Source organism: Periplaneta americana, chromosome 11, assembly GCF_040183065.1.
Source record: "Periplaneta americana isolate PAMFEO1 chromosome 11, P.americana_PAMFEO1_priV1, whole genome shotgun sequence".
Classification (NCBI taxonomy): Eukaryota; Metazoa; Arthropoda; class Insecta; order Blattodea; family Blattidae; genus Periplaneta; species Periplaneta americana.
The window spans coordinates 155,609,257-155,622,156 of NC_091127.1; the positions used below are offsets into that span (position 1 = coordinate 155,609,257).

A 12,900-nucleotide genomic window follows, 5' to 3' on the forward strand; every position below is an offset into this window, starting at 1 on the left:
AAGATCAATAAGTTCGAGCTGTAAATCGTTAAATGTTAAATGTTCCGTCTTTTAGATTCCTCCATACTGTACTGTAGCAGTAGGTAAGCAATGTGAAACAGTTACTGAGAATAGGCCTACGCACTGTATGCCACTAGATAGCTGAGTGGTCGTTTCCCTCTCCTTTACCTACAGCAAGTCTATGTCATTCTGACGTATCTTCCTCTCCGTTTCGGCGAGCGGTAAACACCGCTCTCCCGCTCCGAAGGAGCGCGCGCGCTCGTTGAGCGCTGTTTGTGCAGGCCTGCTTTAGACCGTCCACGACGACTGTGAAAAGACGGCACTTATACCCCTTACACCCTGTATAGGAGATAATAAGAAGGAATACTTACTGTGAACAGTAAAATAGACTCCTTCCCTAAATTGATCGTGAAAACCGATCAGAACGTAGTCTAAGGAGGAGTTTGCGTGTTTATTGACGAGGTCCACAAGAACTTTGCTTTCCTCCAAGGAGTTGACGATGGCTAGGTGACCATGGTCTTTCGCACAATAATGAAGGGCGGCCAGCCAATTTAGTTCGGTGGAATAATATTTGTAATATCCCAAGTCACCCAACCGTTCATATCCTTTTGGTATACTAGGTTTAGGTTTATGAATTGATTCCATACCTGTGATAGAAAGAATCAGTATTTTGAAGACCATTTATTTCTCCTTTTTCTATGAATTAAAAAAAATAGTAGTATCAAAATTTAAAAAATTACACGTCTTATTATGTTCGATAGAAAACCTTAATATATAATTACGGCGTAACTATAATGAAGAATATCATTGAAGCTGTTCGAAGCTGTACTCAAAAGTCAATATTGAAAAAAGGTAGCTAATTAAATAACAAATATGAATTTAGGAGCAAAATAATCTGATAACGCAAATTTTAACATTTTTATTGACGAGTTCACTAGACAATTAAATATTTTTATGCTCGACCATGCCGAAATGTACTAATTATACACCTGGTAGCAGTCCTTTAATGCATGTCATTAAAGTACATCTACTCATTAAAGTACAGGTCTTCAGCCAATGATAACTCAGCTTACATGTGTTCAGGCAATGACAAGTCAGCTTTGTACCGTTATAAAACCGCAAGTATCGATTATTCTCGAATATGCAATCGAAAGAGAATTAGCGAAAAGTCACGGAGGCTGGAAATCCAATACTGTCGCGTAAGGTTATGTTCTGTTACTATAATACTTAGCGTTAATTGTAAATAATATTCAAATAAATTCAATTTGTCTTCTCGTTTTTCAATGTCGAATTCAATAATCAAGGTTATAATATTATCAAGTTTAACGGGACAACGTCAAGGTCAATGACATTATTGTTCCTCGGAAAAAATCAATACTTTCGCGTCTGCGCACATCTCACAATTCACGACCTAGAACAAGGTCACTTCCGATCTTGTCAGATACCTACAAATAAAATGTATACATCTGAATACCGGTAATTTCAAGTTAGAAATATGGTCGAGCATAAAAAGTCGTATGAAACTCGCCTATAATGGTAATTAAGAAGCTCGTATGAAAATTATGAAACTCGCTTGCGCTCGTTTCATAAATATCCATACTCGATTCTTAATTACTATCATTATAGGCTCGTTGCATAATGTACTATTAAATATGTCATACAATTGTAAGTGATAATGTTTTTCTTATTCCCAAGAAATTGTTAGTGAAAATGAAGACGATCATAAAATAACATTTAATGAAATTAATAACGTACGAGTAACATAAAATTTTAATTCGAAACTTTCTTTCTTTAAAAGGGAAACAACACTTCAGAAACGCATATTATGTAAACAAACAATAAACTATGTTACTATTGTAGAGGTAGGCATGTGCATTTTTATTATTTATATTTAAATATATTACCATACTATCTAAAAGAAATATTAAGTATGCAATTAAACAAGTTGCAAAGAAAACGGAAAACAATATAAGGAATAAACATAAAACCTTGAAAGAAAGACAAAATTTCATAAGATGATAACATCGAACCATGTATTGTGGGCCCCTATCATCACTGCATGGTGCGTCTTCAGGTTGCGGATAGAGGAAACGGCCTCCAGATACGGAGGGTAGCTGCGAATATATTGAATAAGCAGTCGCGGATAGCCGATGGTGGAAAAACTCAAATATCTTGAAGAAACAGTAACAAATCTAAAAGATACTCGAGAAGAAATTAAACGCAGAATAAATATGGGAAATGCGTGTTATTATTCAGTTGAGAAGCTTTTATCATCCAGTCTGCTCTCAAAGAAGCTGAAAGTTAGAATTTATAAAACAATTATATTACCGGTTGTTCTTTATGGTTGTGAAATTTGGACTCTCACTTTGAGAGAGGAGCAGAGGTTAAGGGTGCTTGAGAATAAGGTACTTAGGAAAATGTTTGGCGCTAAGAGGGATGAATTTACAGAAGAATGGAGAAAGTTACACAACTCAGAACTGCATGCATTTTATTCTTCACCTGACATAATTAGGAACATTAAATTCAGACGTTTGAGATGGGCAGGGCATGTAGCACGTATGGGCGAATCCAGAAATGCATATAGAGTGTTAGTTGGGAGACCGGATGGAAAAAGACCTTCAGGGAGACCGAGATGTAGATGGGACAATAATATAAAAATGGTTTTGAGGGAGGTGGGATGTATGATAGAGACTGGATTAATGTTGCTCAAGATAGAGACCTATGGCGGGCTTATGTGAGGGCGGCAATGAACCTCCGGGTTCCTTAAAAGCCATAAGTAAGTAAGCAATAATAATAATAATAATAATAATAATAATAATATATTCCCATAGATAAGTAGTATATAATGCCATGCCACTTGTGTCGCATAGGGCCGTATTCATAGACATTTTTAGCGCGGACTTTCGGTGGATGATCAGCGTTTTTCGTATTCCTAAACCAGTGTTAGCGATATGATATGATTTGAATTCTGTAGTAGTAACCAGCCGGGCTAGCTTAGTACGCTCGTAGCGCGTGCTGCGAAATGTCTATGTATACGGCCCATAGTGTCTTGTAGTAACCAAGTCTAAAGTTTCAAGATTTTACTCACCATTGAAAGGAATTTGGAGCTTGATAAAGTGTTTATCCTTACAACCTTCAAGGCAGTATTCCCTCTTCTCTATTACTTTCCATTTATCGGCTGTAGATTGTTTCACCTAGCACCAAACAGATACCGGTAATATTTTAATTGCATGCGTGATGTTCTTTGCTGCAAATCAAGTGGTAGTTGTACCATTTTTACTTCAGTATATTGGCCCCTGAGTCTAGCATTTTGACGTCCGGGATTCGATGTCTGGAAAAAAAGCCCTTCCATCGAGACTATTCACCCTTAGCCCATGCAATGGCTGAGTGGTTATACCTTTAGTCTGTCATGCAGAAGATCCGTACTCGAATATCGATCAGACCTGGAATTTCGATACGAGCTGGGTGGTTGTTTCATTTGATTTGAAATAAATTGGGTGGATGGTTCAATTAATTGAATTTGAGTCCGATAAATCGTTCAATTGGGTTGAGTAGGTTGAATGGTTGGATGGTTCGATTGGTTTGAGATGAGTTGAGTGATGATTCGGTTAGGTTGAGTTGGTTTTATTGTTCGGTTGGGTTCAGTTGGGCGGATGGTTCTGTTGAGTTTATTTATTTATTTATTTATTTATTATTTTGCTAATAAGTGTAACATTAGTTATAAAATATACAGAGAAACTTTAACTCGCCCCTGAAAGAGTAGAACTCGTGCTCAGGGGCGGATTCCTGAATTGAAATTAATAATTATACAATACAATTATAATTAATAATTATACAATACAATTTGCAATTATAGTATATAAATTTAAATTTACAATTTTTGAATTTTTATAAAATCCATACATAACTTTTTAAATTTAATACTGGAACTATTAGAATTGACAAGATTAGGATATTTAAATATAAATTTGTTATATATTCTTGGGCCTAAATTACTACTATGATTAAATACTGTAACAGTGTTGCATTTTGATTCAAACAATCTTAAAGAATTCATACCTTTTGTTTCATAACTATGAGAATACAATTCAAAATTATTTCGATTCTTATGTATGAATTTTATTAATACAATATAATAAATTTGTCTTACGTTAAGTACATTAAAGTCTAGAAACAAATTTTGAGATGGAAAATCAATAGGTTTATGAAGACATATTTTAATTATTTTCTTCTGTAATAAATAAAGTGGATTAAAATTGGATTTAAATGAGCTACCCCATCCTATAATTCCATATATAATTACCGATTGAAATAAAGTTAAATATATTGTACGTAATAAACTTATTGACAAGTAATTCCTCAATAAAACAAAATAATATACTATTTTACGTAATTTATTACAAAGGTAATTAATGTGTTGGTTCCATTTTAAATGATTATCGAAAATTATGCCTAAATACTTAACTTCAGAGGACTCTTTAATAATCGGACATTTACACTGTATAAGACAACAATCAGAATTATGTAATTTAATACTTAATATAGATGTAGGAGGTTTGTTACATTTTTCAGATAATGAGAATGGAATAATTATGGTTTTATTTTCGTTGATAGAAAGATAATTTATGTCAAACTATTTTTTTATTAATTTAAGTCCATTATTTGAATTATTATATGCATCATGCCAGGTTTTTCCACCAAAAAGTAAAACTGTGTTGATTGTATGGTTTGAGTTCAGTTGAATGGCTGGATTCGTCTGGGTTGAAACATAATATAAAACAACTTCTTTCATACACTTAACGCACTATAAAGGAATAAACCACATCAAAGAATTCTCTCTTCATCCGTTCATAATTCAAATAAAATCAGATTTATATTTCAGCTTACCTGAAAATTCCACTTGTCGCTTACTTCTCTATTACCTCTCACCTCCAATTCGTTATTATTGTTATTCTTTGCAAACGATATCGCAGTTATATGCAGAAATATCAACAATTTCTTTAAATCCATGGAAACTGAAAGGTTCAAAGCGAATGTACCTTTACCTGCAATATAACATTAACAATAACATTTTTACTGTGTCAAAATGCCATTTTCACATTTAACTTAGTACCAGAATTTTGTAATAACTGATAATATTATTGGAAAAAGATTAAATGTACCTTTACCTGCAATATAACATTAACAATAACATTTTTACTGTGTCAAAATGCCATTTTCACATTTAACTTAGTACCAGAATTTTGTAATAACTGATAATATTATTGGAAAAAGATTAAATGTACCTTTACCTATAATATAACATTAACAATAACATTTTTACTGTGTCAAAATGCCATTTTCACATTTAACTTAGTACCAGAATTTTGTAATAACTGATAATATTATTGGAAAAAGATTAAATGTACCTTTACCTATAATATAACATTAACAATAACATTTTTACTGTGTCAAAATGCCATTTTCACATTTAACTTAGTACCAGAATTTTGTAATAACTGATAATATTATTGGAAAAAGATTAAATGTACCTTTACCTGCAATATAACATTAACAATAACATTTTTACTGTGTCAAAATGCCATTTTCACATTTAACTTAGTAGCAGAATTTTGTAATAATTGATAATATTATTGGAAAAAGATTAAATGTACCTTTACCTATAATATAACATTAACAATAACATTTTTACTGTGTCAAAATGCCATTTTCACATTTAACTTAGTACCAGAATTTTGTAATAACTGATAATATTATTGGAAAAAGATTAAATGTACCTTTACCTATAATATAACATTAACAATAACATTTTTACTGTGTCAAAATGCCATTTTCACATTTAACTTAGTACCAGAATTTTGTAATAACTGATAATATTATTGGAAAAAGATTAAATGTACCTTTACCTATAATATAACATTAACAATAACATTTTTACTGTGTCAAAATGCCATTTTCACATTTAACTTAGTACCAGAATTTTGTAATAACTGATAATATTATTGGAAAAAGATTAAATGTACCTTCACCTATAATATAACATTAACAATAACATTTTTACTGTGTCAAAATGCCATTTTCACATTTAACTTAGTACCAGAATTTTGTAATAACTGATAATATTATTGGAAAAAGACTAAATGTACCTTTACCTGCAATATAACATTAACAATAACATTTTTACTGTGTCAAAATGCCATTTTCACATTTAACTTAGTACCAGAATTTTGTAATAACTGATAATATTATTGGAAAAAGATTAAATGTACCTTTACCTATAATATAACATTAACAATAACATTTTTACTGTGTCGAAGTGCCATTTTCACATTTAATTTAGTACCAGAATTTTGCAATAAGTGATAATATTATTGGAAAAAGATTAAAGGAATTAAATTGTACAATACAATGACATCCTCTGATTGAGATTCTGGCTGATATGTACAGTAGTGGCAAAAAAACCGGACCGAACCCTTGTAGCTGATTTCAGAGCCTTGTTCACTCAGAGCACGATAGACTGGTAACTAAGGGCCATATTCATAGACATTCTTAGCGCGGGCTTCCGATGGATGATCAACGAACCAACGTTTTTCGTATTCATAAACCAGTGTTAGCGATTTGATATGATATGAATCCTGTACAAGTAACCAGTCGATAGCCGGGGCTAGTTTAGCACGCTCGTAGTGCGATCTAGCGAAATGTCTATGAATAGCATCCTAAGACTTTTGTGGTTCGAATCCTGCCTGGTAAGGAAACTTTTTTTGTGTTCCTTATTCAAATTTATTCCCAATACTTTTCGATTGCAGCGATATTTTACTACTTAATTAACTTATTATTCGCAGAACATGAATTTTACCAGCAATCGAAAAGTATTGGGAATAAATTGAATAAGGAACAAAAAAAGTTTCCTTCCCAGGCAGGATTCGAACCACGAAAGTCTTAGTTACCAGTCTATCGTGCTCTGGAGTGAACAAGGCTCTGAAATCAGCTACAAGAGTCGGTCCGGTTTTTTTTCTACTACTGTACATCTATTATCAGGCAGTACATCTCACTTGACGATATGTGTCAGAGGAAGAACAATTGTTTCTATGCATCTGAAGTCTGACTAGTGTAATATGTAGCTAGTGGCGATGTATGCAATGGAGGGGGAAGGAACTGGCCACCCTACCCCATTATCTCATGACCTAGTCGCCTCATAAGTCGTCTTGGTATCACTTGTGAAGTTCAAACCTGTCTTCGGACCTTTGACTAAACAAAACAACAAAAATACAATGACAAACCAGTTCTTTACAGATAGAATAATTGCATCTTTTCAGGTAATTCGGAGACTTCGAATTCTAACACAGTATCTGTTGATTTCTTTCCTTTTTACGTAATTACAAAATAGCAAAGAATGTACATTCTAACAAAACAAAGCTATTTTCATTAAAGATTCCTTTACACTTGATGTAAACTCATAATAACATTATTAGGAATACGTATTCTGTAACTCAAACTCCATTTAAGTTGTTAATAGAGAATGGGAACAAAAGACTGGATTGTTCCTCTTGAAGGCAAGAAAGATTAGAACTTCAGCTGTTGAAGTTTGTGACGCGAACTTGGAAGGGATACTAGTATCCACCCAACTATACACTTTTATGTCTTTTAGGTTAGGATATATTATATAATGTGTTTTATTGTGCCATTTCCTTTTTAACATGTGTGTTATTTTAGAGAGTTATTGTATGTAATCATAGGTGGGGGGGGGGAACCTACAAAGGAAGACTTGTTTTGGGTACAAAGCACGTACGGTCAGAATGCCCGTGCATTGGATTTTAGAGATAATTATGATAATAAAAAATCTGTATGTATAATATTACTCAATAAATCTATCTATCTATATATCTATCTATCTATCTATCTATCTGTCTGTCTGTCTGTCTGTCTGTCTGTCTGTCTGTCTGTCTGCCTGCCTGCCTGCCTGCCTGCCTGCCTGCCTGCCTGCCTGCCTGCCTGCCTGCCTGCCTGCCTGCCTGCCTGTCTATCTATCTATCTATCTATCTATCTATCTTTGAAGAAATTAAAAATAAATACATTTCGAAAATAAATTAAGTTTACAGTAATGTTAAGTAATGTGTTAAGTGTTATGAATGTACAGTAATTTTATCGAAACGTATCTGATGAGACGTTTTTGTTTACATTCGCCCTCGAAAGTCTTGCGGCGTCGATGATTGAAGTTACATTCACCCCCTCTGGGGAGCCATGACCTCAAGGAGCGTTGCAGCACGTTACATTTCGTATTATCAAAACTATTGGATGTATAAAAAAACTTGTTTAACAAAACTTGTTCGCATTGACTTGGTCTATTACCTCTATGAATTAATGTAATATGTTCCCTTCTATCCTGCATATTTATATGTACTTTTGTACGAACTTACATAAACCTAAAACATTAGCAGATAATCATATAAATTTTAGAAGTCATTGGCTTTCTTTATTGGCTATTAACGATGTAGCAACACATCAATTCCTATAGTTATTTGCCATCTTTGAAAGATTACACTCGTAATTTTAAACGATGCCAATAATAATGAATCCAGCAGTCACTCAAAATGTCACTTGAAACTTCTCTAAATAGGAAAACTGTACCAACTACTCACATTTGTTAATCTTGTGCTTTAGCTAATGAATGATTCGTTTAGAAAATTAATCTCTTTATGAGTAAGTTCGTTTAAACTACCATAGGAAAGCACGATTGCAGAGCAATAAATTTCACTAAATTGAACATATCTGATTGAATAATACTGGAATAAAAGTTTAATAATCATAATAAAATGATATCACAATATGGAGGAAAACTTTCCTACACGTGCAACATTAATATACTAATATGTAAAATCGGTATCACATTACGCGATCCATGTAAATGTATGCGAATTAGTATTGTCCGTAGATGATCTTTTTCTAGTTACAATTATTATTAATGCTTTCTTCTCTTCCATATTACAATATTAATTTATCCTCCTGACAGACCTAGAATAAATTTATTAATTTCGAAATAAACCGTCAATCTTTCTTTGAACCCGTTCTTTACATTTTTGCGTCTGTACAAATTTAGTCTATTAACTCGAAAATTGTTAGTTCTTTATTAGTATCCTCATTTCTTTTGTGGTATAAAATTGACTATATAAGCTTATATGTGTTTTGTTTCACATTTTTTTTTCTCCTCTTTGCTCTCTCAGTAGAGGAAGCAGGCTCTATTATGATGCTTCAAAAAATTGATTCCGATGTTTTCTCGAAAATGCATGTTTTTAGCATCTCTGATATTACAAAGTAGTTTCGGGCATAAGATCTGCCTATCTGTATCTATACATCGCATTCCCAGTGAAATAGTGTCGTAACTCGAAAATCATGATTCGTAAAGATATGCTATTTTCTAGAGAAATACTACTGTAAAAACATTTTAAATCAGTAGGTACCAAAACCTTTGATAATCTACTGGGCAAAAAAAATATTGTTACATTAAAAACTTCAACTATTTTACGTTAATGAAATTATTACTTTGAAATATCGGTAGTCTTCGGCGTAGCTCAGTCGCCTAAGGCGCTTGCCTGCCGAATCAGAGTTTCACTCGGGCGCGGGTTCGATCCCCGCTTGGGCTGATTACCTTGTTTGTTTTTTTCCGAGATTATCGCCAACCGTAAGGCGAATGTCGGGTAATCTATGGCAAATCCTCGACCTCATCTCGCCAAATACTTTCTCGCTATCACCAATCCCATCGATTACAGCGTCGTTAAATAACCAAGTAAAAAGTGGATGAGATGAAGGAGAGTCAGTAAAGTCATTTTCAATGGTCTACCAGCAACAATGAATTACTGTTACCTGGTAAGGTTTATCTTGGCTCAGTAGCAATAAAACCAAGTCCCTTCAAATGAGAGTGGAGGTTATAGGAGGGTTGTAAATTTTCAGGACTCTTTTAAAAACCTTGTTATTGTACAGGCTGCCGGAACTCAGTTTCTTGAAAGACAAGCTCAGTGACGGAATTACACAGTACGATGAGAGATATTTTGTTAATTTATTTTGCGTTACAGAATGTATCAACTAGTCCCTTCCGCCACTGGATGGATGGACGACACCGCTCCACTCCCCCATCCCCATAACAACGCAGACGAAGTAAGACATCTCCTTTCTCTCTCTTTTCACAGTGAGACAAGATACATCACACAGCCTTTAGTAGTTCCAAACTCAACGGGTTCCAACACAGCCAATGGCAATACATTTTTCAGAGACTACAATAATGTTTGACAGAACGCCATTCTGAAGACTAATAAAGTTCAGGGAAGCTTCTTAGCCTATATATTTACGACACACGAAAGTACACTGTGCCAATTTTAGATAGTTCCTAGGAGCAATTTTTAAGCGGAGGTTTGAATTTTTTTTTAGTCTTCACGAACTTAATTCTAATGTAGATCTACAACAAAGAAGAAGAAGAAGAAGAAGAAGAGTAGTACAAAGCGCAACATGACGATGATGATTATGAAGAGAAAATATAGTAGTATGGACGTGTAGGTGGATAATAGTTTTAGGTATAAGTTGACATAAAGGTGATTGATAAGGTATGCAAGGAAAAGGCAGCCAGTTCCAGTCATTTGAAGAGGAGACAAGCTATCGCCATCATGAGTCCCGCTAACTGCAAACATCAGTATTTATTACGACGCATACTGAAGCAGTAACACAACTTGTACAAACTTTGACAGCAGATTAAGAAACAGAACTTGTCAATATCAGAATTCTTCTACAACATTATGCGCAATACTTTTCTTTTTAAAATTAATTGTAGCCTATTCTGTCAATTGTGAGAGAGCTTCAATTTACGAATAGCCTGCCTCGACAAGGTTCTTGAGATTTGATGTTAAGTCAAGCCAAACTAAGAATTGATATCTGCCGTTGTCTGTTCGAAAATACAGCAGGAAACCGAAAGTTTTCAGAAATAAAACACTATTACGTGTTCATAATTCTTGTGTTCGCTTCGTCTGCGATGTCCGTCGCGCTGACCACATTACCCCTCCTTCCAAATTCTAAACTGGCTACGGCTTAACGAACGTAGAAATTTTCATTCTCTTGTTCTCCTTTTCAAGTCCTTCACACCTCTACACCTACCTACCTTGCCTCCGGTTTCAGTTACCTGTCATCATATCATAATCTCTTCACACGCACGCAGAATAGCCGCATACTAGCCACACCAACACATAAGACATCATCGCGCTTGTGGAATATCCTACCCAGTGACATCAGAGACTGTCGGAATTTAGTAGCGTTCAAAATCAAACTTATTAAGCATTTTCTTACTGCGTAGAGTATGTTTAATTTTTACTTAATTAATAAAAAAAAAATGTTTCTCTCTTCTTAACTTTTACAATAAATGTCTAGCTTTTATTAATCATATATATTATTTTAATGTACCGAAGTACATATGATATTTCCATGCAGATATTCTGCGTCATCATACGATGAGAGAGTAATGGAACGGAGAAAAATTCTCTCCGGCGCCGGGATTTGAACCCGGGTTTTCAGCTCTACGTATTGATGCTTATCCACTAAGCCACACCGGATACCCACCCGGCGTCGGACAGAATTGTCTCAGTTTAAGTTCCAACTCTTGGGTTCCCTCTAGTGGCCGCCCTCTGCACTACGTCATAGATGTCTATGAACGTAGGACTGAAGTCCACACATGTGCTGAGGTGCACTCGTTATGAGTGACTAGTTGGCCGGGATCCGACGGAATAAGCGCCGTCTTAAATCACGAAATGATTTACGCATATCATATATATTATTTTAATGTACCGAAGTACATATGATATTTCCATGCAGATATTCTGCGTCATCATACGATGAAAGACGCCGGGGTGGGTATCCGGTGTGTCTTAGTGGATAAAGCATCAGCACGTAGAGCTGAAAACCCGGGTTCAAATCCCGGCGCCGGAGAGAATTTTTCTCCGTTCCATTACTCTTTCATCGTATTTTATTAATCAGTTAATCTTTTAGTACTTTGATTTTTATTGCATTTGTAAATTTACTATTAATTGCAATTATAATTGTAATTGTATTCTTAATATTATAGTTGTAATCTCCTGGTAGAGGGGAAGAGAAGGCCTGATGGCCTTATCTCTACCAGGTTAAATAAATAAAAATAATAAAAAAATAAATAAAAATGTAAAAATTTAACGATCTTTTAACCAACTTAGTAATTACACATTAAATATTAACTTTGGGAGAGAATTGTCATTTAAGATGAAAAGTAGATTATCTTATGCAATCCGGTATGCAATGCGGTTGGTATTCCTAACCAACATGCACAACTCGTGGTTCTACAAAACCGCTTTGGATACAGAACTATTGGTGAAAATTTGAAGGTACACATCGTCGTCATTTTATGAAACCTATGTGAAGTACACAACACAATTTTTCAGGAGGAAGAAAAAAATTAATCAAAATCATTGGACGTACAGTAACAACATGAAGTAATTCGGTAGAGAACATTGGTGAATATGATATTATATATTTGTCAGCCATTCAGTTACATGCAATGATGGATCTCACATTGTCATATACGGTGCCATCATTACAATCTCTGACATTTCTACTTCCCTAACAATAATTTCCTAACTGGGGTTCTGTAAGAAGGGAGAGCTACTGCGTAGCAACAGACACCATCGTGCCCGTACAGCGATTGCCAACCTGCTAAGAAACAGAGGATGGGAAGTACATGAGGAGATTCATTGTGTGTCTGAAGATGATTCTAGTCGATATAATTGCCATCAATAGAAGAACCCAGAAAGCGATGGTCTTAGACCCTACGATTTGCTTTGAACGAGACACGAATCAAGCACTGCAGATAAATGATGACAAGCGAGCTTGTCT

The 12,900-nt window shown here is 34.4% G+C and overlaps 1 long non-coding RNA gene across 1 annotated transcript; it reads right to left on the reverse strand.

Moving 5' to 3' along the window:
* Positions 1-376: 376 nt before the first annotated feature.
* LOC138708644 (uncharacterized) lies at positions 377-5,537 on the reverse strand. Its single transcript, XR_011334747.1, has 3 exons — positions 4,888-5,537; positions 3,089-3,194; positions 377-647 (listed from the first exon to the last, which is right to left on the reverse strand). It is a non-coding gene; the product is annotated as an uncharacterized lncRNA (long non-coding RNA).
* Positions 5,538-12,900: the final 7,363 nt, after the last annotated feature.